The sequence below is a fragment of the Anser brachyrhynchus genome, assembly GCF_964034855.1.
Source record: "Anser brachyrhynchus genome assembly, chromosome: 5".
NCBI classification, from domain to species: domain Eukaryota; kingdom Metazoa; phylum Chordata; class Aves; order Anseriformes; family Anatidae; genus Anser; species Anser brachyrhynchus.
The window spans coordinates 4,468,997-4,496,987 of record NC_137699.1 but is presented as its reverse complement, the minus strand read 5'-3'; the positions used below and the strand labels follow the sequence as shown (position 1 = coordinate 4,496,987).

The window sequence follows — 27,991 nt, the reverse complement described above, 5'->3', positions numbered from 1 at the left end:
TAGTAGTTCAGTTAGCTATATGGCAGATTTACTGGTATTCTGGACACTGAAGAATTATTAAGCTGAAAAAAAACAATGAAGCAGAGCAGTGACTACATTCTAAGCTTTGCAGTAAATAGATACACTCAGTTAAGGAGCTTTAGTTTGGAATGAGTAATTGTGTTTCAGTAGGTGTGTTTATCATTTTTTTTTTTATGTACAGAGACTGACAGAGACATAAAAGACCTTTAGTTGAGCCATCAGGTAATTAGGCCTGATCCATGTCAGTGCTATCAAAAGAAGTCTTTCAGCTCATTTTAGGGAGACTTGGATGAGGATCTTAGGATCAGTATCTGAGCTGTGTTTATACAGTAGCCTCCATGTTGTGTGTTTAGTGAAAGGCCTAAGTACACTTCTGGGCGCTTAGAAAATAGTAATTGCTGCACAGAGAGAGAGAGAGAGAGAGAGAGAGAGAGAGAGAGATCACCCTATGGTCAATGATAAAATACTGTTGTAAACAATATTGATACCCTAATGCTACTCAAATTAAAATTCCACTGAGATTAACTGAAATTGCACAGGTCTTTCTTAAAATTTTCCACCCTGGTATCATATTGCTGTGACAAGATAGGAGAAGCTCCCTAACTCTGATGTTTGTTTTTGTTGTTGGTGGTGTTTTTTATTTGAGTTAGTAGAGCTAAGAAGCTTTTTTTTTTTTTTCCCCTGCAAATACAGAACCTGTACCTGTCTGAAGGCTGTTGAGTTGCTGAGAAATGATGCATCTCTGTGCAAAGGACAAAAATGGAAGGGGCCCATGGGGTAACAACACCACTACCACTGAGATCTCCCTTTCATATTATATTAAAAAATAGATTGCTTGGTTTGCTGCAAAACCAGGAATAAATTCTGAATAAGGCTTCAGACAGGTCCATCAACACACGTATGCCCCAGGCAAAATGAATGAAGGAAATGACCTACCTTGTATTCATTCATATTTCTATGATTTAGTGAGAATGAACTAACTGTATGCAACTTCCTTGACTCTTGAAAGAGAAGGAGACATCAGAAACCCAGATGTAAATAGATGATAAATTGAATGTGGACAGTAAGAGGAAATGGAAACTATCCTAGTCAAAAGGAACACAGCTTTTCTATCAAGTATATGGTGATAAAGAAGAACAAGTTAATATAAACAATAACATCCAGAAGCTAGACATGCTGTTTGGTAACAGTGTCCCCTTTAAGACAATGAAACAGGAGAACAGTGTGAAAAATGATGTAAGAATGGATCATGAAGTTTGGCGAGACAGGGAGGATAGTGTAGGCAGACTGTCTATTTACTCTGCAGTGATCTTGTAAACTCTAAATACGACATCATAGGAATGAGTTACCTGGTTCCTTCCAGCCTGATTTTTCTGTTCTGTTAAAAGGATTTATCATGGCAGAAGTTTTAGAGACAAGAATGCAAAACTCTCCTTCTGTTTCCAGCTTTCCCTGAGTACCCAACCCAGTGTGTATTTCCCTCTTCAATTTTCAGGTTCTTTTTGACCCTGTAAACCTCTTCCAGTGCAGCAGTAGCTGGTAACGTTTGGGTATAGCTGTCCCTGTTGGGGCAGCAAGTGTTGGAAGCCCTTGCTGCACTTCTACAGCACCGCTGGGAGCTCAGGGTTCAGGAAAACCACAGCAGAATCTGAACAAAACAGCTAGTTCTGAAATGGCAGTAAGATTAAAGATACACCAACGCTACCTGTAATACTAGTAAAACTAGTAGCAGTAGTAAAGACATAACTGTTGAACAATAAGGACTCACACAAAAGCAGTGGAGTAAAAATGATTCCAGCAAACCATGATCAGAGTGATAGTCTTGCTCTAAAAGTCATTCTAGTCAAGAGATGCAGAACTCTGACTTTCAGATAAACTCCTCTAAGAGCCTGAACTAGTGGTATTCAAATGAGCATTATGTAAGGAAAATCATAACAAGACTGTGAATTCTAGCACAATTGCAGCTATGTTAATTTAAGTTAATTTAAGCTGAATTCAGAGAGCAAACCCAGAGACTATTCAGTATAAGGGCTCATTTACTCTTCCCACTACCTGTAACCAACATACACCTGGTGTGTGTTCCTCCCCCATGTATTCTCTCCAGAGAACTATGAAATTTGACTCAGCCTTTTTTATGGTACAAAAGCTAGAAAAAAGTTTTTTTTTCCTTGTTATTGCAATACACTTAATGTATATCTTTGAGGTCCCTGCACTTCCACCATCACTGCTAGCTTGCAGTAGGCAGCAAAGAAAGTGGCAGATGCCTATGATCCTTCATTCTATATAATCTCAAAAATGTGCCACGCAACTTGGCCACACAATTGGTACCACACTGCTTGCCCATTCACCCTGTGCCCTCTTCCTTAGGATGCTTGCAAGTCCAATGGCAAGGACTTGTAAGCTGAGGAAGTAAGACAGTAGTCTGGAAAGAGCTATGAGGAGGAAGCTATGACAGCAGTGTGGCTTTGTAAGCTAATGCATCCTCTCTAAAAAAAAAAATAAATAAATTAGTATCTTTTGGCCCAGACTACCTCTAGGAGCTGGCCATGTGGAACAAAACAAGGCCATTAGAATAACCTGTCTCCAAACTGCTCTCACAGTCTTCCTATGCCAACCCTGGAAATGAAGCAGGTAGTAAAGCTAGGAACAGCTATAGAGAATGTTCTGATTTTACTTTCTTTTGCTGATGGATTATATTGAGGGAAGATGGGAAAAAGATTGTGTTATGGTGAAAACAGCAAAGGTACAGTACTGAAGTACATGCATGAATCAGTGAGGACAACTGTTTATATTCTAAATTATTTCCTGCAATATTGACATGAGGTGTTTCTTTTTTTTTTTTCAGTAAAAGTTATGTAAAATCATGTAACCTGTTGCACATGACTTGCTTCTGCCCTTGGGCTAACTCACATACTTTCTCTGTGAACAGGATTCAAGTTTCATTCCCTAGAATATGCATAACTTGCAAACAAGCTGAGACAGAGGCTGTTCTGGCTTTGGCTCGTTATAGATGCGTGTGCACTTTTATGTGTAAATACATACATTTGTCTTGCACACATACATATATAAAATGGTTCAAACACTAATGTTGGGAGAAGCAATATGAAACTTTTTAACAGGGAAGGGGGAGCATCCAAAAAGCATGTTTTAATGCAGACTTTATTCAACAGGTCACTGCAAACCATCTAGCATGCAAATACAAGATGGTGATTTGATACATACTCCTGGTTTCCTGGCAAAATGCCGATTTGTGACATGGCACCAGAAAATGAGGAACCAGATTAAATATATCATCACTATTTTGTTGTTTTTAGAAGAATAGCATCAACAGCTTTAAAGAACAGGAGGTTGTTTTTCTACTGTGAACCACAGAATCAATTTTGGGAATAATTCTGATAGCAGTAATTTCACTAAGAAAAATGAAATAACATCAGCTTTTGTAGAATAAACGTTAACTGAAAAGAGATTATAAACTGTAGTTTATATCTATTTAATCTAGTGTTACTACCTTTATTCTTCATTTAACTAGCAATGTGTAATAGGCACAGGCCCTATACATATACCCTCACATTAGATAACTTGAACAATGCAGATATAATGATATACCAGATAGAAATATTATAATTTTTAAATAAATGTGTGCATGTATATGAGTATACTCATATATATGCCTATTGGCAGACACACACGCGTATACCCACCCGCACACCCACCCCGCATGTTGTTAATATGCAGACACACTTGTCAGGTAGCACACTTGTATAGCCATAATAAACATATTATTCTGTAGACTTTAGCTATAAGAAATTTTACTTAGGTCAAGTATATTAATTTTTACACATCCATACAGTATTTCACACTAGCAGTGAAGCTGTTAGCTTCAACAGCATGGAGCTGCGACAGGGGAGGTTCAGGCTGGGTGTTAGGAAAAGGTTCTTCACAGAGAGGGTGGTCGGGCACTGAACAGGCTCCCGAGGGCACTGGTCACAGCACTGAACCTGCCAGAGCTCGAGATGTGTTTGGAAAATGCTCTGAGACACATAGTCTGATTTTTGGGTGGTCCTGTACGGACCCAGGGGTTGGACTCGATGATTCTTGTGGGTCCCTTCCAATTCAGGTATTCTATTCTATGAAGACTACTGAAAGTTGTAAGCATCATCAGTGACTGAGAGCCTCAAGAAACACCTCCACAATTATCTTCATGTTACCTCTGTTACAAATGTCTTTGCTCCTGAGAGAGAGATGCCAAAGAATTAAACCAGCCTAAAGAGGGCTGTTCAGCTATGACCTTTAGATAGGAACAGAGAGAGAGTTGCTATAGTATGTTTCTTTAAAAAGAAAGAAAACATTTTAGCTTGTACTCTGAGAAGTCCCAATGCCTTTAAGCCACTGGTGATTAATATAAATAAATAAATATTAGAAAAGATTTTGTGTTTGGATGCTTGCCTTCACCAGGTTTAGGCTTACTTTCACTCTGTTTCCGGGTTGATAAGTAGGAGAAAATGCCAGCAGTCCAGAAGCAGCAGCAGCTGCAGCAACAAAAAGGTCATGAGAAGTAAGTGCTATGCAAATAAAGGAAATAAAACAAACAGATCATTTAAAGCATAAAAGAAATAAAAGAAATGACCATAAATCAATATCCTTGGGAAAGAAAATTAAAATAAAGGGCAGTTTGAAACAAATCAAAATGTCATCAAAACAAAAAAATGGCACAAACATAGCTAATAAAATGAACAGTAATTGGAAGAAACTGCAAATAAATGAAACTAACAACACCAACAGGTGGAAGAAACTGTTTTCATTTGCCTTAAAGAACACTTTAGATTTATTTTATTTTATACAGAAGACTGAGTGAAAGCTGAAGCTCTTAGATTTCCCCCAAATATGGGAATGCTGTTGGACCACGGACCCCACCTTGTGAAGCCATAACAAGAATAGACAAACCCATTTCAAAGTTTTATCCTAACGTGTTTGAATTTTCACACTCTAGATGCAAAGTCGATGCCTGTCTCCTCCATTTATCTAGTAGGCTACTAAATGAAAAAGAAACACACCAATCCCCCTCATTCCACCCCCAAAACCACGAAGTGTTGATTTTAACAGCTCAGAACCTGACAACCAACTAAATCTTTACATGTTCCTTTGTGAGGGTAAACAGATTTCAGGTTGGATGCAGAAGGGAGCTCAGGGCAGAGTGGGCTCTGGGAGCTGTGCACAGCTCAGCTGCCTCTAGGAAGCCCACGGGGTGCAGGATGGAAAACAGGGTTCTGTGGGACAGCCCCTGGGATTGTAACAGAAGCACCATGAAGGGTGCAGGGACAGGAGAAAACAATCAGCTAATAAATGACTGAGTAGGTAGCATTTCACTTATAACTAGACACCAGCTCCTACAGAGGAGGTCACCGAGTGAATGTGGTGTATCTGTTTTATTAGTTATGACAAGTGAGTGATAAAGAAACAGCTGTGGCCAAAATTTGTGAAATAAGCTTAAATTAGTAACAGGCCAAAGAAAGGGCCGTGGCTGGGTGATACACAGGTGGAGGAGAGGGGCTGCTGGTATGATGGATCTCTCTGTAATGGCTTGACTCAAAAGGCAACGTTCACCAGACAGCGGAGTTGCGTTTGATGCGCTGCCGGCAGCCACCTCAGCACCTGTGTGCTGCCAGCCGGGGGGCTGGCCTGCTGGGGGGGCTACAGGCCCTGCCCCATGGCTGGCGGGGGGGGGGGGGGAGCAAGCAGGGTCTGCGGTTCTGGTGAGTTGCACCCTGCGCTAGGCTTTTGCTGCCAACTGGAAGTACCACTGCAGCACCCGCTCTCTGCGCCAAGCTAATAACCCTATCATAGCAGTGTAAAAGACTCAAGCAAAGGAGACTCAGGCCTACTTTTCCCCTGTGGTGCTGATCTGGAGGCCTTTATCTTAACAGCAGAAATGGATGAATAAAGCAGCAGAATACTATGTGCTCATGAAGCCTACTAGAAACCTGACGTCCTGCTTCAGCTGTTTTTCTTTTTTTTTTTTTCTTTTCTTTATATACATATATATATTTGTTGTTAAACAGTCCCTAAACCCACGCTGTGCAGTAATTTATATAAATATTCACAGGCAACTCTACACTCAGTATATATAATTTTATTGTTTTGACTTAAAAGTCACAAGACTGAAATAAAAATGCATGGGTGGCACTTTGCCATACTGCCCCTAGAGAACAAGAGGCTGTCAGCCTGAGCTCCGTGCCAACAGGTTGCTGTGTACTAGACTAAACTGTACAGCAATAAGTCTACACAGCCGAGCTTTGCTGAAAGATGTGATCACACCTCCTAATGTGACTCCATGGCTCTGTTACTTACAGCTAAATTACATTATTATGACTTCATTGTTGAATCCCAATTCTCCTAATTATAGCCTAGAGATCTATTATTTGATTTTGTAACACCAAGTGCTTCTTTTCTAAATCATGTAATCTCTTGTAGCTTATTAATGTCAGGTTTGTGCACACGCAGGGACTTGGTTGTTTGCCAGGCAGAATCAAATTTTCAAATTTTCACTGTGTTATGTTGCAGGGGTTTGCTTGTTACAATCTAATTATATTGGCACTGAAAGCAAATTTATATTATAAAGCACTTTAACTCTTTCACTGAAACATATTTGCATATGTAAGTGTCTTGCCATTGGTCTATTAGCTTTTTCATTGGGAATTTTTTATGGGATTGTGTGGAAAAGAATAATAATTCTGAAACCATTAACTATTTATTTTCCTTTGAAAATGTGAATGTGTTGTTTTAAAGTGATGTTTGTTGTAATAAATCCATGAGTTAAATGCAAGTAGGTGCCACACATGAAACTGTCTTTAAGCCTTATAATGACAAAACTGGAAAATATAAATTTATTGTTTTATTAAATGACATAAATTTTAAAATGCCATTTGAAATTGAGACCCTATTTCCCCAGTATAAAAACTGTCTGGCAGGTGGTTTTGGTTTTATTTACATAATTCCCAATAATGTCATGTATATGTGGTTACAAGTAGAGTATTTTATAGAGTGAGCAAGTTTAAAGATTTAAAGTCCCAATTCAATGAATGTCATTAGCTTTGGCTGATTAGAGAGTGAGTGAGTGGGAGACTACGATTTGCAATGGCTGCATTCTCCTTGTTGTATGAGGATGGAGGCCATCAGTGTTTTCAAGCTCTCTAAACTACTGCTTGTGTAGTGCAGCATGAAGGCTGCAAGGGCCGTGCCCTGGTCTGTTCTTTCCATACCATAAACAAAAGGATAATGTTACACTTTCTCCCTTCTCTGGTGTAGCTGTGAGTGACTCCTGAAAGGACTGGGTCTAAACCATTCCACTCTCCTGGTTGCTTCCAGCCAACAGGCTTCTATTTCTCTTGCATCAGTTGAATGACGTTGTGGCTTCTGGGTAAGTCACACAAGCACCAGTTTGGTGATTTTTTTTTTTCTCATTCATCCCCTTCACCAGTCCCCACCAATTTTCCATCAGGTGACTGATACGGATTTATCTGCTCTGCAGTCAGGAGACTGTGCAGCTCAGTCCATTGCAAGAGACAAGGCAAAGTGCAGCTGGGGCAGGCAGAGAGAGAGAGGGGGAAGACCAGAGCTGTCACTCTCAGCAAGAGCCTGCAGCTATACTGGATGAGGTATAACATTAAACAATGCTAAATTCCACTCAAATTGCCTGTCTCCTCCAGCAACTAAGGTGGATAAGAAGCTAGCCTATGATGTGCACTCCCTTCCCTGCTTCTCATACTGAGAGGAGAGAAAAGGAACTGATGTTCAGGCATTTTGTTGGTTCTACGTTACAGTGAAATTTCTACCATACAGAACAAAATGTTTCTGTCTACTGTATGATTTCTCTCTCTCTGCCATCAGTGAAGCAAGAGAGAGAATCAGCATTTAGAGACAAGCTCTAGGGCTGAGCTCTTTGGGGAAGAGTTTGTCATTCAGTATATATTTATAATGGGCTTAGCAGAATGGGGCACAACGTATGGGGTTGTACTGAGACAGATGTTTACATACTAATATGAATATAGAATCATAATGGAGAAAACACGTAGACACAGTTGCCACTAGAAGTTAATGGATTGCAAGATTTACTGCCAAGAGAACAGAATCTGCCCCTAAGGGCCTGGATGTTTAGTCCCCAGAATTCAACAGTACTCTTTCCTTTGACTTTGGCTGACTCTATCCCTGTATGCTCCAGGTAGTTAATGTGTGGTATCATAGATAATATTCTTTGAGGACTCTCACCAAGTACTGACTATGATATATGAAATAGGGATGGTGCATTTCTCAGGAGTAGTTAATGAGTGTTGTATTACTGCTTTATTTCTCCTTTATAGCAAGAATCCTAGTCTCCATTTTCTTTCCAGATGAACATCAAAAGATACTGATACAGTATATTGGAAATTTTGCTAGTAAGCTCATCCTCCTGTCATTTAAAGATGAGCCCAATCTTTAGTTCTGTGCTCCTTCTTAGATTTTCTATTTATTTATCCAGTCCATGGTCACCAGACCAAATAGCAGTTGACATCTGTTTATGCAGTTAGTGCTCCTTTCTGAATCAAATCCAATGTCAGTTCTACTCAGTGAATAATAAAGTGTAGCTTTCAATGCCTATTAAAAACACCCCATTGGTGGGCTTCCCTGCTGAAGAAATGTGTAAAATCTACAGCCAGATTTAATGGGTTGGTTTATAGGTGGATCACCTTATACTGTATGTAAATACTTTTAATATTTGCAAGGATTATCATCTCCATTCCAAGTAAGCATCTGGAAGGAGAGGTGCAGGAACTTTTTCTATACAGAAATGTGTTTTTCCTTATATTTTAATTCTGCAAAAATATCCAGGATCACTGGCAAAACTGGCATCTATCAACTGAATGATAAGAATAAAAAGAGATTTCCATGAGAAAGTAAGATACTGAGGGAAAAACTGTTATCAAGATACAGTGGAACAAATGTGCATTATATGTATTAAACAGAAAATGTTAAATTTACTACAGTTGCAGGAATTCTGAACTCTTTAAACTGATCCCTTTTAAATTCAGGCATCCTATTAAGGTTCATCTGAACCAACTAAAATGAGGAGAGCATTGCACTTCTAATTGCAATGCAAGTTGCATAGAGATCTTCTAAGTTTCTCACACTGTATCTTTGTGTGTATAAACAGCACTGTATTACCAAGCAACATAAGCACTATGAAATTTGAAAGAACAACTCTTGTGTCTTTTGTGGCATAAGTATGAGAGATTTGACTGAGCAAAGCAATAGTCCATGATAAAGAAGCGATGAAAAGCAATTACACAGCAAATTACCCTTCTGTAAGGATGTTCAGTAAGAAATACTGATCTGTGGCCACTTAATGCAATTTGCAGCAAATCATTGATCAAATGTATGGATACATCTGAGGGTCTCTCTTACTGTATTATTGAAGTACCACATTCAATAGTTTTATGTAGCTGTCCAACAAGGAGATGAGGTTTTGACCCAAACAAGCTCCAAAGCTTAGATTTTCCTTGGGCTAGATTCATGGGATTGTGACCAAATAACAGATTATGGTATTTCTTGATTACACAGTCATGGAGCAATCATTTGCCATCTTTGCCTGTCTAGTTTCTCTTCCTAAAAATGTCACATCATAATAGAATATCTTGAAACAAATTCAATGAAACTGATGGAGAAATTGCCATGACAGTTTAGATTCTGAACTTCGTATCAATCATACTGGCTGCTAACACACCGCTTTTCTTTTACTACAGATATTAATGAACGCTGTTTCTTCTTCTTCCTTTTTTTTTTTTTTTTCCCCAGTACAGTTGTTACTGTAGAGGCTTTGTACTTTGCCTGACCTTTTTTTTTTTTTTTTTTTTTTTTCTTTCTCTGTGAGGTGTATATGCCTCCTAGTCTAAGGATATACACTGATACACTTACTTTTTAGAAGTAGCATTAGCAGAGGCTACAGCTTGCTGATGAAACTGCAGATGTTTGACAAACCTTTGAATAGAACTAAGGTCTCCTAAGCCGGAGAGCTGTGGTTTCATTGTTGCCCTTCTTAACATTTATAAATATGTACTGCATTTCTGTCCGTTAATATTATGTCTCAAAACTGTGCTATTTCAGCTGGATTTAATGCACGTGCACATGTGTGTTCATGTATTTTTTTTTTTCTGGGGAATGTATTTAATACATAATCTATTATTAAAAAGGGGTGAGCGGGTGTGTGAAGAAATTGAACGTAAAGGAGACACCCAGTTTTTGTTGGCTGCATGACTCATTAATGAACCTTACTCAGTGCTGCTATTGTGCTGAGTGCCTCATAATGAAATATACAGGGTTAATAGCTGCAGTGCAATGGGTTTAAGTAAAACCACAGCAGGTGTGTGCCTTAACGAGGTGTTAATGGGGAGACAGGTGCATGTAAATATGGAGTAGAAGGGCACAGGAATGGCCGGGAGAGGGTAGAGTAGTGTGACCACTAAGTGCTTCAACAGGAGTTACAGAGTCATTTAGGAGCTGATTGTTCTGTGGTCTTTGATACTGACAAGTTAGACCTGAAAGACTTCATCTATAATAAAACACTCCTAACTCAATTCATTTGGATTGCACACACAGGGATGCATAAGAAGGTCATAGCTCAAGCTGTGCTGTATAGAAGACGTTTATATGAAGTTTCTTGAAAGCAAACAAACAAATAAACAACAACAAAAACCCAACCCAACCCAAACAGATATTGATAGCCAATGGCCCTAAACTCTGAGTGAGCAAGCAATGAGGCAAATCAGGCAACCTCAACTATCTAGCTTCATTGCCAGGAAGATGCAGACCTTTTCAGATAAATCCCTGTCTCAAAGTAGGAACTGATTCACATGATCTCAAATGCAAAGTAACAGCATTTTTTTGGGGTGCATAATAGCTGACAGTATAGGAAACAAATTTCAGGGGTGGCCATACCACAACAGTTCCAGAACTGGTGGCTGTGCAGAACAAGCTCTTCTTTCCTGAATTTAGAAAGTTGAAACCCTCCCTCCAGAAAACCAGATTGTTAGTATTTCATGCTAAAACTATCTACGAACTCTCACATTCCTACCCTAGGGTACCAGTCTCCTACAGTCTTGTCTTACTATCTTTTTTATTTAGTTTTGGAAACTATAATAAGAAAGTGTTATTGTTGATGGTATTGTCATTCTCACATGTTAGCAACTATGGCTGTAAGGGTAGTAATTCACATGGCAAAACTTCTCCTTTCCAACACTGGCACAAATATCACTTTATTTTTCTCCTGAATAACTTATGGTGGAACCGTCTATTAAAACCTTATTTTGATCCTAGAGTTAAAGGCTTTCTTTTCCACAATAAAATAAAAAGTAAAGCTCTGATTCTGGGAAATAATGGTCCCAAGACGTATGTTTCCCAGATGCTGTGAAATGCCATCCTGTTGTCTATTCTGCTCTGTGGTACATACTAGCCATCTTTTTGTCAAGTAAGAGATTCCTTTTCAAGATGTATGATGAATAAAATCCTTAGTGAAAAAAATGTTTTTATTAACACTTTCCTATTATTACTCTTTATATTTCTGACAGTTTCATCTTCTTAGTTGTAAAACAGGAGTATATGATAAGTCGGCTCCAAACGTCATCCTCAGGGTATTTCTTTAGGCACCTGACATGAGCGCCATTAGCTCAGATTACTCAATTACCTGCTGGCATTCTGAAGGTGCCTAAAGAAATAACATGAATACATTGCTGGAATTTGCATTAAATGTGAATGGGTAGTAAAAAATAAAAATAAAAAATCTGGATGCTTTGACCTCTTTGTGGTTTGTATTAAAAAAAAAGAGCTAACTAGGATCTCTTATGTTAGAACAGCTGCATGCTTTTAAAAGCTCCTAAAAGTTATTTACTTTTAAAAATGTCTTTATTTATAACTTTTCATGGTAGAAAATTAAAATAGTCCATTTCTATTAAATTGCATTGGAAAAATATTAAACTAGAGAAGCAGAAAGTTTAAAGACAGTTTCAATCTCATGGAAAAAGGGAAAAAAGAAGATGTTAACCTCTTGCTTGTTACTGTCTACAAGGTAATCTTTTCAGTTGTTCCTTTTTTAAAATTTATTTTATAAGGGAAGCTGACAGGCACTTTGGACAACTTATCATGACACTATGTGCCATAAATGCAACGCAGTGTTTTATAAATATGACAAAGTACTTCCAAAACAACTGTTGACTTTTAAAGGCATCCCACTTCTTTAGAAGTAGGATATTTACTGTAAGTGCAGATTGTTGAGATTCTCAGCTAATTTGCTACCTGTGTATCTTTAATGTGTTTGTGAATTCATATGAAGTTCATAATTGTAAGCGTCTATGAGATTACTGTGTTTTAAACCAGGCTTGACAGCACAATAGAACCCAATAAAAGAAACCATCAGTTGTACGTTTGCTTGTACAGAAGGACATGAATGCAAACAAGATAAAAGATAATTGACAAAGAAATGGAAATATAAAAACTGTACATATATTTCTGTACTGTGTCCTCTCCACATCACTTTCTTAGGAATCAAACATAAAAATACTATTGTTACAATAACTGTGGCTCTAATGGAAACAGAATCATTTAGAAGTTAAGATAAAATAAACCAGCTTCCCATCAGATTGCTACATGAAGTAATCTCAAAAAGATGCCACATACTTCAATCTTCCTATGTGCTTAAAAATGTTTCCCACTATAAGCCATTGGTGTTACATACAGATATTCTTATACTGTCATATTGTTGAAATAAATTTCACTTCCAGCATGATGAGCATCTGCAAATTCAGAGTTTGTTTCTCAGTAGATTGAAAAAATGCTAACTGAACCCAGCATTACACTGAAAGAGCTCAAGGGATCTTTCTGAATTTAGACACTATCAACTTAATGGCCTCAACAGAAGCATCCCACTGTACTTGTCTGTCATTACCATGATATTCCAAAGGATGCACAGGTAGCACGGTTAGATTAAATTTTTTAATGTGGAAACAAACTATAGCAAAATGAAACTATGCCTGATTATAGAAATGTAATCACCACTACAGATGACAACTAAAGAAAAGAAAGATCCTTCTGTTACCATTTAGCCAAAAGTTACTGTCTGTGTTATCCAGATATGGCCAAATATAAGATACTACCCTCTAGTAGAACCTCTGGCATCTGGAAACAGAAGTTTCACTGTATTACATTTGCTATCGTCAACTTCAGCTATCATCATAGGAAGAATTTAAGAATGGCAACACCTACTTCCTGAAGCACTCGTGAAGGCTGCTTTATGAATCTCTTTTATCTGAGCTTGCTTAAGAAATTGCTATTCCCCTCTTCACTCCATGCTTCCTTGCCACATCACTGTGGTGCTGTCTGAACTACTATGGATAACTGAACCTGAGCACATTAAATTTAGCTGTGTTTATAAAATCTTCATTCAATGATTGCCAGAAGTGACCATCAGAATAAACAGAGAAAGAGATGAATGCCTTGAGGTACAGATGATAACAATACCAGGGCTTTACCCTCAACAACAGCAGCGTTCCACAAACTTTCTGCTGTGAAAATCCAGACAGTTTGTCTGAAGGCACTGACCTATTATGAATTTTTTAAACAAGGCTTGAAATAAGGTGACGGTAAAAGTCCATCTATCACTAAAAATGCAGTGACTCCTAGAGTGAAATATGAACCATGGGAGAGACAAAAAGGAGTAATAGGGCAACATGATGAATATGCTTATACACAAAAGAAAAAAGTAATAGGGAATAGACCAAAGTCTTACAGCATAATGAAATAGTCACTTAACTGGTGAGTCGGAGACTGGTGAACACAACACAGGGTGACAATACTGATCTAGAATAGTAGAGTTGCAGGCAGGAGAAGCAAGGAAGAATAAAAAGCACTTCAATAAACGCCAAGAATTAGTATGCTTTTCCTGTAGTTCTAGAATTAGAGAAGAACAGACATATATCTCTGGATAAAGACAAAACAGGAAAAGAACATGTAAAAAATCACGGTGAATTTGGAATATTTAATCTGAAGAAGGTGATCAATAGCACGTATTTGAACAGGGAGAACTATAGAAATGGATGGGCAATAGGGGATAGAGATCTATTTTAATTACCCAAATATCTGCGGCAAAACAGCAGGGCACAAGCAAGTGATTCTGGTTCGTACTATGCACATGTTTCAGAAGATGGAGAAAGGTTCCAGAGAAGCAATTTAGATTAGATTCCAACCAGTGAGGAGTGCCTAGTCAAAAATCTTAATATGGATGTAATGATAAACCTGAAGAGTTCAGGAAAAAAGGTGATGAAAATAAAATGAATAGGATGGCTGTTTTATGAAACAAGCAAGCAAGCAAACAAAAAAGCAGACCAACTCAGGGATCTGGTAATAGACTCTTTTGAAGAAATTGTATGGTAAAGAGAACTTCAGGGAAAGTGGCGGTTATGACATTAAATATTAAAGACACAGTAGTTATCTGGCTCAAAGGAGAAGAAGGAGAGGAACTGTAACAAAGCAATATGGAAGACTCAGGAACTTTTTAGCATAAGTCAAAAGAAAATAAATACTAACACAATGGCAACAGTGATAAATGAAGATGGATAATAAGAAATAACCTGGTACACAATGTTCCGATCAATAAGGTTGAGGTGCAAAATAATTTATCAGTATCAAAACAAATAGACAATTTTCCGCTCTATCTTCATCATAAAAGTTATTTGCAAAACCAATTGTAACTGAGAGAGGAGTGTAGCATCTGCAATGGGAAAAGCATGAATTGAAGTGTTTAGATGAGTTAGATGCACTTCTGCCAGCAGGGCCTGCTAGAAAACTCACCTTCAAGTATTTTTACAGTGAGTCAAGGCAATCTCTGAACCAGAAGTGATTGTTTTCAAGCATATGGAAAGGCTGGGGGAAATTCTACATAGCTGGAGAAGGCAAACACAGTAACTGTCTTTAAAAGAGGGGGAAAGAAGCCTTCAAGTAGACTGGCTTTTAGAAAAGCACCTGTCTCAAAAAGTCAGGAAAGCATAATGTGTCCCAAACTAAATACAAAATTCATTGTTCAGTTGCACCTTGAAATTGCTGGACACATGGCAATTTTCTCTCAGCACATTCACAGATGTAATTGTCTGGATAGGTACATTACTATTTGCAAGAATGGTGACCAGCACAACTTAAGAAGTTTGACATGTATTTCCTATCAGTTTGATGAGCCTGGTCCTTATGACAGATCTAGGAGCCTGGAATTACAGCAGGAGAGCATGCATGGCCCTCCATCACAGAATCTGAGTCAAGCTGGCACAACATGATTAACTTTGAGTCTCAGATTGTTTTTATTTTTACATATTTATTTTTCCCTGCCACAAGATACAAACTAGTATGTTTAGTTAGAAAAACATGTTTAATTGTACTCTGTGTAAATTCCCATTTAGAAAGAAAATGTTTTTCAAATAAACTTCTTTAAATGTTTTGTGAGCCATCTGGACTTTTTTTTTATATAAAGGATCTGAAAGGAATTTAGAATCCCAGACTCCTTGTGGTTCTCACATCATCATAAAAAGGCAGCGTATTAGAACGTGTTTGCTGCTGGGAACTGACACTTCACAATTATTAAGGAAGTAAAATGTCTCCTACTAAGTACAGATTTGATTCTATAGTACCCAGTTTTGCCCAAGGGCCTTTCTCAAGATGACTGTGAAGTGTATGCAAGGAGGGGAAGAGTTCTGAGGGATTGATTCCTCCTCTAGTTGCCCAGTATCAGGGCTGACCACATTCCTTCCAGTATAGCCTATGTCAGGCTGTATATGCAACAGTCACACTGGGCAGTGGTGACAGACAGGCGTCATCCTTTCACTTTCTCCTGCTGTCACCATCAAGACGAATGCAGCATAAGGGAGAAGCTCATACACACAGCATGTTCTTCATTAAGCTGACTATATTCTCCATAATCTTAAGAAGAATTATAAATACAGTATGATTTAGTTTCCTAATTTTATCATCAATTTCAAAATTTATTTGTTGCTTACTTGGAAGATCTCATTTTTAGAGTTGTGTGATAACGTAACTTCTTATAAAAAAAAAAAAGAAAAAAGAGAGAGTATGTTTTAAACTCCTTAACTTCCAAAGAGAACCTGGAAATCATAAACTTAAAGGGAGTAAAAACAAAGAAGGCAAAACCAACAGTTTTCTTTTGTTTATAATTTTGTCCAACAATTTGGAGTTACTCTTGCAATTTTTGATGAGCTAGGTCAACTAAAATATTCTCTTGGACTTTCACTGGAATGCTCTTCTTTTATTCTCTGTGGTTTGAAAATCACAGCTGTTATGAAAAAAAAAAAAAAGAAAACAAAAAAAAGAATTCTAGTCCAGGGCTACAGAAAAAAACAGAGTCCCAACAGTTTTCAGGTATACCTAAAAAGTTAGGTGTCCACCTCCCACAGAAGATCAATGGCAGCCAGGTGTTTAACTCATGTAAGCTCTTTTTCAAATCTCACCTGAAATCTCTGTTATTTTCAGGTAAGTGTCTTGCGTGTTGAACTAAAGGACCAGAATTGACTCTTGCGCAGTAGGTTTCTTATAATTACTCACAATGGGAGACTCCACTCACAGCTGACTCTGGGAGGCATTTCTGAATCTCTGATTTCTAACATTCTTCACTTTCTTACCACACGGCATGAACAGACTGCCTTATTTTGCTGACACTTTATGTTTTCCCCCTAACACCCACCTACGTAACATCTATGTTGAGCATTTACGTTTACACTAATAGCCCCTGAGAATCAATTACCATAAGAAGATCGGTTCCTTTGCACTTCAACTGATGAATCAGTCATAGGTTAAAACAAGAGGAGGTAAAAAGCCAGCATGTCTGCACTGATTTTTTAAAAACCCTTTACTTAAAAATACCCTGGATAGAGTTTTTTTAATTTTTTTTTTTTTTGGCCTGTTGTATGCATGTTTGATTTTATTTTACCTGCTTTCAAATATTCTTTCATAAACGTATTGAGCAAAACAACCCACTCAGGACTAGATGCATTTTTTATGCACTCCAGTACTGTTTTGAATTCTCATGCAACAGAATGCAGTCTGTTTGATTGGCACACCCTGGTGGAAGAAAGTATGTCAGCAAGCTGATGCCCAGCTGAAACTGGCTCCAGGCCTGAACTGGCTTTGCAAAGATGGTGCTATGGGGAGTATAAAAAATAATCTTCCCAGGTCCCAGACACCTGTGAGTACTTACAAGCCTTGAGCAGAGTTCTGCCACAGAGGCAGAACTGCCCATCCCTCACAGACAGGGATTTCTGGTCCCTGTGAGCACACTCCCCTCTTTCTGAAAAGCTTTCAGCGATGAAGTTCTGCACAGATGAGTCCTTTCCACTCCCTTCCAGAGCTTCTGCAGAAGTATGATAAAGTAGTGGCCCAAAGCACCTTAACCAGATTTCTAAAATGGATATTAAATGGCCAAAGTTAACCAGTAACAGATTTTTTGAAACCTCTTCAAACTGTTGTTTAGAAATGCCTTCTCTTTCTTACAGCTGATCAAACTGACAGCAATATTGTTTATTAAAAAAGGCATTTATTTCCCATCAAGTTCTCTACATTTTGGTCCATTTGCAGCATTCTTTATATTGGTCTGAAAGTTCTAATGCTAAATTACTATAGCAAAACCTGCAAAGCAGTCTGCAGGCAGGAATCTCAGAGAGAACCTCTCTTGGGAATGGGTGGCTCTCCAGTGGCCTTTTCTCCACTGTGTAGTTTCCTACAACAAAGGCAAGGCTGAGCCCCAATTTTTTCATGTAAGTGGTACCTTTCCACAAGAAAAATTACAGATGAACTGTTATCACATCCTCCTGGGAGCAAAGAACTCTGTTCAGGAAGTAATGCAAAGTACCTTGCTATTCACTGATAGTATGGCTCTTCTGAACAAACACTGCCTTTCTAACCTGTGATTATATCACTTATATACAATGGTGAAAGAAACACTGAATGAGCAAAGATAGATATCAACAAATATTGGCAAAATGCTTCCTGAGCACAGACAAAATTAACAAGAAGTCATGTGAAAAGCAATTTAAATGCCAATCTCAAAGCACTTGAGCTCTTAATAATTCTGTTCACAGTGAGGAATTTATAAAACTACCTAATTATCAAAGGAATTTTTTTTCTGAGGAAATCGATTTAAATTTAATTAAACATCCTGAAAAAATAATTTGTAGAAGACAAATATTTTAAAGTTAATGCAAAGCAACATTGACATGTACAATTTCCATATGAGAAGTGTAAAAACCATATGACTGTAGTTCATAGTTACAGTCTCACAGCAATTTCCAAATTATAGCTCCTTATTTTAGAAGTGAAAATACTTCATTTTCAAAGCAGTTGTCTATTCTCTTATGCACTGCTATCAGTATTAAAAAAAAAAAAAAAAAAAAGAAAGAAAATGAGAGGATTCATGGTCAACTGTTAGCCTCAGTTTCATGCATATGAGCCTGGTATACTGATAATGTATAGAAGATACATAAATCAAGTGCCTCATTTCAGTGCAACCACAGTTAAACAGAATTTGAGAAATATCTGAGTCACCAAAGTCAGTAACATCTTTGACTCTGAAAGCACTTGTGGGGCACATCTGCTAAGACAGAAGATTGCATTTTTATATAAATGCTTTTTGAAATGGGACCAGAATTCAAATAACCCAAATAAAGCAGGGAAACAACCTAACATGAATGAATATCTTGCAGAGCCAAAAGTTTATGACAGCAAGAACCAAACAACAACTATAAACAGGCTTTCAGACAGCACCATGCGCAGCACTGAGACTGTAGGTGTGGCTGGTTTGTTACTTAAGAAACTTTGCAATGCACAGTGTCATCTCTGTTTCCTGCTAGCTTTCCTGTATTGGTTGAGTACTCTGGGCAGCAGTGTTGTGCTTAGGGATTCATGGAAAAGGTGTATCACTGCAGTTGTTATGCCTCATTAAGTGAAAGCCGTTTTACTTCTAAATCTATCAGAAGAGAGGACATGCTAGGTTCCCACACAGTGATACAGCAAGAGGTTATCCTTCTCTTTGCTGCTAAGTAGCACGGTATTTCAGTTGCAAACACTCAAGTAAAGAAACCAATATTGTACTTTGCCTGTTAACTCAATTTTCAAGAGAAAAAGCTTTCAATATTTGTATTTCCACAATAAGCAAACCCTCATATACCTGCCTTTGTCTGGTACCAACGACAGTCTTAATTTATTCCAGACAAATATCAACTATCCCTTGTAAGGATTTAGGCCTCCCCAAATTGCTGTTTTCTCTTACATTCCATGGGCACAGTCCAATATCCATAGAGTCAATTGGACTCAGTTAAGTGTGTTTTGGCTGGGGTCCTGCCTGCCCAGGTTATTTGGCATTCATTGTTAGTAAAATTACATCTCTGCTGTGATTGATGCTTGTACCCCATCTCCCCTTTGCAAAATTATTCATTAATCTTTCACCTTTCTCATATTGTACATTGAATTAGCTCACATTTAGTGATCACACATGGACATAGTTCACTTGATGTCCTGATAACACATGAAACTAAGGTAACTTGACTGTGTAGCCGAGCCTTGACTTTTTACATGGTTACTATATAATTTTATCTTTTCAAAATTTTGCTTTGTTATGACCATATGTTTGCTGTGTAGGTGACTTTTCTTTGACCCCAGCACTCAAAAATGTCTTAGGCAAAAACAAGTACATTTTGTCTTCAGAGACATTAATTTCCTAGTTTTTCACAAAGTACAAGAAGTTTAATTTCGGTCCACTTACTGCTTCTTAACCATTCTGTTGAAACCCATATTTAAGGTAATATAGAGTATTTAAAAGTAATAGATAAATGGGAAAACAACACTAAATCAGTCTAAGTTCTTCTAAGTGGAGTTCAGGAATGGTACAGAACAAATAGAGAAAATATCATATATGTAAATCATTTGTGAAATCGAGTTAAAATTAACGACAAACAAAATTGAGTTCCTTTTGTGGTTGATTTCCATTTAGCTGCACCCAACAATAAAATAGTTATCAAAGAAAGCTACCAATTAGATTTTAATTCAAAACATTTCCAGAAAACAGTTCCCAAATCTCAATTGATATCTCTCCAACAACCTCCTAATTGCAGCAAGTTGGTGGTAAAGAAAAAAAAAATGCTTTAAATGAAAAAGATGTATTCCGTCTGCTGGAGGATGCAGTATCCTTTTCTTAATTATTCCCAGAATTTCCCCTATGCATGAGCTTCCGCTGAAGATTATATATAGACAGATAGATGTGTATGTGTGCGTGTCTGTGTGCGTTTGCACATGCACATGGATGTATGCTGAAACAGAAAGGAAACATAACTGTATCAAAACCTAAAAAAATTATCTAATATCTGTGTGTGTTTGCACATGCACATGGATGTATGCTGAAAGAGAAAGGAAACATAACTGTATCAAAACCTAAAATATCTAATATCTGTGTGTGTTTGCACATGCACATGGATGTATGCTGAAAGAGAAAGGAAACATAACTGTATCAAAACGTAAAAAAATTATCTAATATTCTAACACTTTTTCATGAAATGTGCTATTGGGCAAGGGTTAAAAAGACTACTGAGTTCAGGGCTGGGGAATTTCTTTCATCTCTTTTTTTTTTCAAGTGTGATGTTTTATTGGAAGGAAATATATAACCACGGAGCTTTAAGATCATCAGGAATTCAGAATTACCTGTTCTCTATAGTGTCTGCCTGATCTCAAAACCTTCCCCTATCCCACCACAGAATAAAATGTCATCTTATTTGGCAACAGGATCAAAAGTTTATTCTTCTTCCACTCACCTGCATGATGTAGAGACAGACCTTCACATGATTCTGTCTTCATCTGATGTGAGACAGTACTCTTCTGAATCCACTTGGTCTAGTCCTTGCTGTTTTTCTCTGTGCATAATCGAAGCTTGTTGGCAGCCATCTACAGTCCTAAAAAATCAAGAAAGATGACACTGTGACAACTGAAGCCTGTTCTGCATAGTAAGAATGTGATCCACATGACAGAAGATGGAATATGTTAAAAAATATTAAGCTATATGTTTTAACAGGAAACTTTCAAGCAGATTACCACTGATGTCTTTCAGACCTTCAAAATCATCACTACTATATCTATGAAACAGTAAAGATATCCAACCATCTTCCATGTTGAAAGCCCAAAGCACTTTTTTAAAATTTCAGGTCAATGCGCAACAGGCAGCTGCTTACCTTTAGCTTTCCTGTTTGGAAACCCTCTCAAAATCCTCTAAGATATGAACCTTTCTGAACCCGATTATAAAACATCATCTGGCAAATGTGGTTATACTGCATATTCCAGACTGTGTAGTATACTTTACTTGAGCTACCAGAGAAGAGGGATAAGCAAACTGAAGATGAGGCAAAGGTTGTAAGAGGACAGTACTGAGCATCCTTTGCAACGAAGGATCAGAAGCATAAATTAGTATGCAAGGAACATAACAGACATTTATTAGCTGGTAGAATTCTAAAAGCAGTTTGTTTTACACTGCTCATGAATGCTTTTAAACAATATCAGGCAATGTACCTCCTGGCATTCCTCTCACGTAAGACTGGTTCCATTTTTTTTTTCAGCAGCTATATTCTCGGGGAGACCAAGGCTACTGTAGTGGTCTTAATGAGAATGATCTGGTGTTGCTAGAACTTATGGCAGAGGCTGAACTGACCTTAGCACTCAGGTTATACGAGAAAAAAATGGCTGTGCAGATCTCCCTCGCTCTTTGGGCCAAGTTTGTGTAAGCCACAGAGGCTTACACCTGGTGTACATGTGGGTTTAAAGGATGCTAATATGATCAGATCTTACATAACATATCTAAAAGAGAACCTGAGGGAAGTTTGAGCCACTATACATTTGTAGATGAAAGAATTATCTGAGAAGTAAAGCATTAAATAAATGTACTTTGGGCATGTTGCCTTTACGACAATATACCTGCTCTACTTGTGTCATAAATTTAATCAGTATGCAAATGTCATGGTTTTCTCCAAAAAGCATTCACAGAGAATCTGGCACCTTCAGTACACATTATATTAACTCAGATTTAGTATAAATGTGTGTGCCAATGAGAGACCATCTTTGTTTTCTTACTTTGTTTTGCCAATTTATTTTTATTTTTCATAATTAGGAAATGCCTCTTTAGTCATGCAAAAAAGCAATTATGTGAAAGAACCTTTTTTCCTTTTGTATTTGTTTTCAGAAAAAAAAAATCAAGAGAGGAGATCTACAGTCTCTAGCAGAGTAATGGAAGAGAACCAAACGATGTCAGCACATTCTCTAGCACAACAGATTCAATCATTGTATCCATTCAAAGAAGTTGTAATGCTCTTTTATGTTACGCTCTACCTCCCAGATTTCCTGCATCTTTTACTTGTTCAGGTTTGTCCACAGAAGAGTGCAGATGAATTCTCGTCCATGTAAAGATCAGTTAAACAAGTAGCAAAGCAGCGAAGTTTGTCTCTGCCTTGCAACATCTGCAAAAGCTGCTTCAACAAGGGATACTACTTCATCCCATTCTAGAGGTAAGGTCAGCAGTTAAAGTCCTGGGTTATTTCAGTTCAAATGTTACAATCAGAACTGCCTTTGGTTTTTCAGTAGATGTGATAGATAAGGAGTCAAAGAAACACTTGAGACCTGCTCAGGACAGAAGGATATTACTTTTCAGCCGAAACAAAAGTATCTGCTATTGTCACAGGCACACATAAAACAAATGAGAGGTGGAGCTCTCTCTAGCAAATACTCTTCATCTTTTTTTCAGAGAAGTGTGGGCTGAGTAATTGCTCTGACAAAGACCAGCATCTCTAAGATCAAGATTACAACACATACCAACAGGCGAGAGAGGAAAATATCACAGCTAAAGACCAAACAAAAAAATCGCTTGTAGCTCTGATTATCAGTCAGCCAGAGAACTACTCCCTGGAAAGCTGCTGAGGGGCACTGTCCCACCCGCATACTATTACATTATATCTACAAGAAAGACACGGAAGTCACACACCAGTACCCACAAACACACACATATGCTGACTTCATTAAAATCATATTGTGCTTTTTTGCTGTCAGTTTTTTAACTGTAGGAAAGTGTCCTCTCCCGGATGTTTTCTCCCCCCATTTCCCTTTTTAAGATGCTTAGGACTCTGCCTCCTTCTTCCTGTGGGTAACTGGAAAAAAAAAAAAAAAAGAAACAACCACAAAAAAGGTCATCGTTCAATCTCTGCTTTGTCTCCTACTATAATAAAATGATCTTCTTTTATATCACACTTTTATATACTTGACAACTATGCTTGACAGTTAGTAATAAAACTCAAGTCATAATCTGCTTTCAGTTAGAAGAGTCATCTTGAAACCCTTTGGTATTCTTGTCAAAAATAATAATTGCTCATTGTCAACATTAACCCCCTTGAGTCTGCAGATCCATCATTCCCATTGCTCAACTTAACCACCATTACTGCCTACAAAAGTCTGCTGCTGAGGTAACGGATGGAACATTGTTGCTGCTATATCTTACTAGATGCTCTTTCAATAATAGTAATGGTTCAAAACAAGTTCATTAAAACCTTTTGTTGCAATAAAAGAATGGTCTTTGACTAAATTAAAATAATTCACTAAAATCTGTTTTTGTTAATAAATGCCAAATGTACCTTTAATAAAAGAAAACTATAAATTTTTTAATGTTTTTAACCATAAAGTCAAATTTGATAATGTTGCACCACAGACATAATTTAGGACAAATGGGAGAATGGTTGAGATAATCTTTCACAAACTTTTCCATAGAACTTTCCTTGGCTAAAACATTTCTTCAGCTAGGTGTTGTAGGATATCTGTGCTACATGCAGAAAGTTGGAGACATGATGGAAAAGTCTAGTTTGCTTTAATAAGATAATTTTTTGGAAAAGAAAAACACTTGTCAATAAAAAATGAGTTAACTAAGCAGTTAGAAATCTAGCTAGATCTCCATTTGGATAGGTAAGAAAATACAATACGCTTCAAGGTGGAAATTCTGGCACCATTTTAAAAAACAAATGTTATGAATGCTATCTCCACAGAACAACCCAAAAAAATAGTAATTCCATAAAAGAAAAACAAACAGGCAAAACTATAAAAGGCCCTCACCAAATTTCAGTCCAACAATTACAGTACAATTAATTTGCTTCCTCGTGATTCCATTTCCTTTATACTGGGTAAACTGAAGGGAAAAGGTAGCTGCTGCTGCCCATGCACTTTCATTAGGACCCAAGAAGCAGCTGACTGTAGGAAATATATTTTTCTTAGAATCGTTTGAGACTTCATGATTTGTCTTGCTACCTATTTCAAACACATCTTCTAGTGTACAGTTACTAGTCATATTTATGGCACTAAATATAAAAACAGCTATCAGGGCTGGGGAACGCTGGAATGGGTTACTTTGTGACTAGGTAGAATCATTCTTGTCCAAATGTTTCTATGAAAAGGCTGGGCAAATAATAAACACGGAGAGTTGAGCTGCGTGTGAACCTACTTCAGTTCAGTGAGTTGGACTAAGATTTCTCATGGTCTCTAAGATTTCAATACTTCTGTGGTTATTGCTGAAATCCACATTGCTCCATCATCATCCCTGTCTCTCCCCAAAGCCAGGTTCAGGTGGCCACACTCCCATTAATAAAGATTGCACATATTCATTGATGTAATACAGATGCTTTGTCTCTTTATACTTTCAGCAAATGAGCTGCAGGAGTGTCAAAATATTGAAAAAATATTCACTACACAACATTTTCAAAAGGACTAGGTTCAACAACAGCTCTTAGAAAAGCTCTCTGAACTTGAGCGGACACAAATAGGTTACGCACCTAAACACAATGTGTATTAAAACTGAATATTATGTTATGTCATGTGAACTAACGATTTTACTACAGGCATCTTCAAGCAGCTTCAGGTATCTCTGTGCTTCTACCTCCTACTATGACATCATATCACTCTTCTGCGAATTGGCAATTATAATGAAATCCTTCAGAGATGAACAAATAATGTAAGCCAACTTCCCAAAATACCAAATGGAAAATTCTGAATGAATTAATATTTAATCATATTTACCTAAGTGAATGTCAAAAACGTATATGTGTAAATACCTACAAAACAGTATTGGTGTTAGTCACTGAGCACATTACTCTTCTATTAGTCTTATTGGCTTTGAGTAAGAAAGAGAATGAAAGTTAAAAGTTAATGTTGGTTTTGGATCACCAGGAGATGAACTATAACTCTTTTGAACAGTATAAATCATTTCCCAACTTTGCCTAATTATGCTAATGCCTCTAAGGAAACGTGAAGCTCAGTCCATCTGTCAGTCAGAATATTCTGAATCCACACCATTTGCTCCTTTTTAACTGTCTCATAAGTAGGCTTTTCTATACCCTGTTTGTAACGTATGCATTTCTGCATTGTTTAGCCTTCTCTTTGGATAAATGTGACACTGGAGGACAATGTAAGATTCTTTGTGCAAGGTATTACAATGCATATGGTAACATATAATATTAATTCTAAATGTGGTTATAATTCCACACTGTAATTAGACTAAAAATATATGTGCTTAGTACAAAAGTGTGAGATTGATAATGGAAACCACAATACTCTTCAATTGTTACTGACCCTCAATAACTGTTAAAATATGAGAATTTGATTGGGATTAACATGTGAAATTAAATGTTCTGTGTATAACGCTACCAGTGGCACACATGGTGTTATAAAAGATCATATTAGGATTGTATTTTTCTAACATGAGAAATGTCAGAGCAGTGAAAAACACAGTAATTTTTGTTGATGACAAACAGTAATCCAAATCTGACAACATCTTAAATATATCAACAGTTGTTAAAGATCAGTTTGAGCTTTTATTCTTTCGTTGAATATAATAGCATATATAATATAATACCTGATATAATATAATACCTGATACATAATATAATACCTGATCTGAGAAGGTGCATTTTAAAACCTCACTTTGATCAAAACAACAATGTTGCCTCTTATTCAGGTTTGTTGTACCTAGACCATGTACTTTAATCTAGGGAGATATAGAGAGAATTTTAAATGATGATCTCATCAACCCGTTGACCTTACTATGTCCAATGTATCTCCTAAAAATAGTAGGGAGATTTTCTTTTATGTCCAAATATGATGCATGAATTGCAACTACTGTGAGCAAAATGACAAGCTGCAGAGTCACAGAGTAGCTACGCATGCTTTCTGACCTTGCGGGCATGAAGCAGTGCTGGTCCTGATGCTATTAGACAACTCAACACACAGGACTGCCTATACTAAAAAAATCCTTCATGTTCAGTGAACACTGTAGTGTGGACAAAAACCTGTCTAACACAGCCAGCTGTACTTGTTTTTTGTGGCTCATCTGACTCATTCCTGTTTGGTTAGAATAAAGGGAGTGATAATCTGTGATTGTTCTTCACGCGCTTCAGAAGCTTTTAGGCTTCCAAGTAAGATGTATCATTTTAGTGCTCAATAGATTGCCCAAAAGACTGTGAGTGCACATCGCTATAATTAAATCACTCTTACACAATGAGTACAGAAATACCACAATATCATCCTTGGGCAAAACAGATTTCCCAAAGCACAATGTTCTCTAATTTGTTGGAAGGGGAAAATAATAATTCTTTGAATGCTAACAGCTAATACTACTATTCGCAAACATTTCGGTCCTCCTGCCTCTGCTATTCTGGGCAAGCAGAGGATTTTTAAGCATTGTAACTGAAAAGCAGTGTTGGCTGTGGGTGGGATTATTGGTAAGCTATTGGCATTATATTGCTTGTAAGAGAAAGGCTGCTGCAGCCTTCACCTCACTTTCTATACCTGTGCAGTTTTATCTCTTCTGTAAAAAACGAAACTTGTTGGGATTGCCCTCCCACCTGAAGGTTCTGTGGCTGTGATCCTGCTACCTGGTAACGGCAGGCTAGCCTTTACAATTGACATGCATCATTTTGGTTATTTAAAGATCTGGTCAGTATTAATAGAATTTGACCGGGCAGCTGATCTGCCAATTGACTTCCAGGTATGATTAGCTCATGAACTAATGACAGTCAGGAGACCTGCTGCCCTGGATATGAGTAGTGGCTTTATTTAATGTCTATATTGTGTTATGTAAAATGCCAGGATTCTAGCTTAAAGGACTGAGCTAAAGCACTGACTTCAGTTTTAAGGAAGCCAGAAACCTTTACATAGAGATATTTGCAAAGCTCTTTGCACTGTTTGGAAATACAGAGTAGGTTTAGTTGTACATGAATACATAACCAAAGTTTCCCTCTTCCTCTTTGTGAGGTACTTCTGGCCTGTAAAAAAAACAACCGGAGGTTGTCTTTCACTAGTTGGGGTTCACCACTACTCTGACGAACTACACTACCAGCTGTTCAACAGGTACATTCCTATGTTACTCCAACTACTTCCCCAATACCTCTTCTGAGGCATCAGTGTAATGTAGTGAAATATGTAATTACAAAGTACCACTCTCTCTAAGGTCAATTTCCAGGCCTTAGGGAGTTTTGTATAAGGTCAGTTACAGATTTTGAGGAGGTGAAATAGTTATCTTGTTAATCTTGCATTCATATTCCAAACATCACAAAAAAGGCTGTTGCAGCTGCCAAATAAGTGTAAATTTAGGTGGGCTAAATTAATGGTTTTAATGTAGTGTGGTGTTTTTTTTTCTTTCTTAATTTTCTGTTTGCTTAGAAGTGGACAGACTAGACACTGTCTTCAGAAGGAACGTCAGAATCACAAAATAGCCTGGAAAACATCAAGACTTGTACTGAGTCTAGCCAAAGGCAAAGTGCCCCAAAAAGAAACTCAAAGAAAGCTGTATTCAGCTACAAAAACACATTCAATCCACTTCACAGAGCAT

The 27,991-nt window shown here is 37.5% G+C and overlaps 1 long non-coding RNA gene across 2 annotated transcripts in view; it reads right to left on the bottom strand.

Moving 5' to 3' along the window:
* LOC308196644 overlaps nt 1-21,035 on the bottom strand; it is a 79,170-nt gene extending 58,135 nt beyond the window's left edge. For both annotated transcript variants that reach the window (XR_013952319.1, XR_013952320.1), the window contains exon 1: nt 20,901-21,035. This is a non-coding gene — a long non-coding RNA (uncharacterized lncRNA). The remainder of the gene's footprint in view (nt 1-20,900) is intronic.
* Between the last annotated feature and the right edge of the window lie 6,956 nt (nt 21,036-27,991).